Source organism: Schistocerca piceifrons, chromosome 3 (assembly GCF_021461385.2).
Source record: "Schistocerca piceifrons isolate TAMUIC-IGC-003096 chromosome 3, iqSchPice1.1, whole genome shotgun sequence".
In the NCBI taxonomy this organism is placed as follows: Eukaryota; Metazoa; Arthropoda; class Insecta; order Orthoptera; family Acrididae; genus Schistocerca; species Schistocerca piceifrons.
The window spans coordinates 514,078,838-514,079,972 of NC_060140.1; the positions used below are offsets into that span (position 1 = coordinate 514,078,838).

The 1,135-nt window shown below is 49.3% G+C and overlaps 1 non-coding gene across 1 annotated transcript; it reads right to left on the bottom strand.

The window, feature by feature from the left end:
* Window positions 1–351: 351 nt before the first annotated feature.
* On the bottom strand, window positions 352–424 carry Trnaa-cgc. The gene has a single exon. It is a non-coding gene; the product is annotated as a tRNA-Ala (tRNA).
* Window positions 425–1,135: the final 711 nt, after the last annotated feature.

Here is a 1,135-nt window from a genome sequence, read left to right on the forward strand (position 1 = left end):
TAAAGTGCTCAAGAAAAATGTTCGGGTGGCCCGAGAGTGTTGTCGAAGTAGGGGGTAGGGGTTATGGCCATTTTACTCACGCATGTGTGTCACATCCTACATGACCACGCGAATGGAGGGCGCGACACCGGAGGCTGAAAAAGCATAAACACCCTCTCTTACTTACTACAGTGAAAGGGCGGCGGCGGTGGTTAGTGTTTAACGTCCCGTCGACAACGAGGTCATTAGAGACGGAGCGCAAGCTCGGGTTAGGGAAGGATTGGGAAGGAAATCGGCCGTGGCCTTTCAAAGGAACCATCCCGGCATTTGCCTGAAACGATTTAGGGAAATCACGGAAAACCTAATTCAGGATGGCGGGAGACGGGATTGAACCGTCGTCCTCCCGAATGCGAGTCCAGTGTGCTAACCACTGCGCCACCTCGCTCGGTACAGTGAAAGGGATCAAGTCATGCTCACCAAGGCTGAAGCTCCACGATGTTCTGAGACAAGGGTTGTATCATCTGGAGGTTGTCAGCAGTGTCAAAGATTGGCAAGATGTTGTTCTGTTGCAAGTCGCTACAAACTGTCGTTTTCGACCACGAAAGGTGTGTAAATGAACGCGCTAAGGGAAGGTGTCGTTTCGTTAACGGTTTTATGCCTTTTTCTGGGGCCTTCTTATGTAGACTCTGAGCGACGGTGCGTCTGAAATGTTTCCTCAGCCACCCATCAGAAAACCACGTGATTACAGTGATAGGCTTCGCGGTTCTGACCTCTAGCGCAAAGTTATCAAGAGAAGTGGTTAGATACTTCCATGGTGGCTTTGGGCAGAATTGTGGTGAAATTTGGTATCAGAGTGACCATTAACCCATCTTACACAACATTTGAGCTTCTGAGCTCTGGCCTTTTTTTCGCATGTTCGAACCGTCGCCGAGTCCTAGGGCACCATGCTTTTTTACCGTAACAGAGAAAGATTGCAGGCACCTTTGAGTCAAATTTCAGACTCCTGCGTCTCAGTAGGAGAAAACGACTGGGTTTAAAAAACATTTAATTCTTTAGCTCAGTGTAACCTGGTGGAGCGTTCGTAGTGAGTGAAGTTGAAGTGTTATTTGCCAGTCCTGGTGGGGTGCAGAGGCGAATTATGAGCCCTCAGGGACGC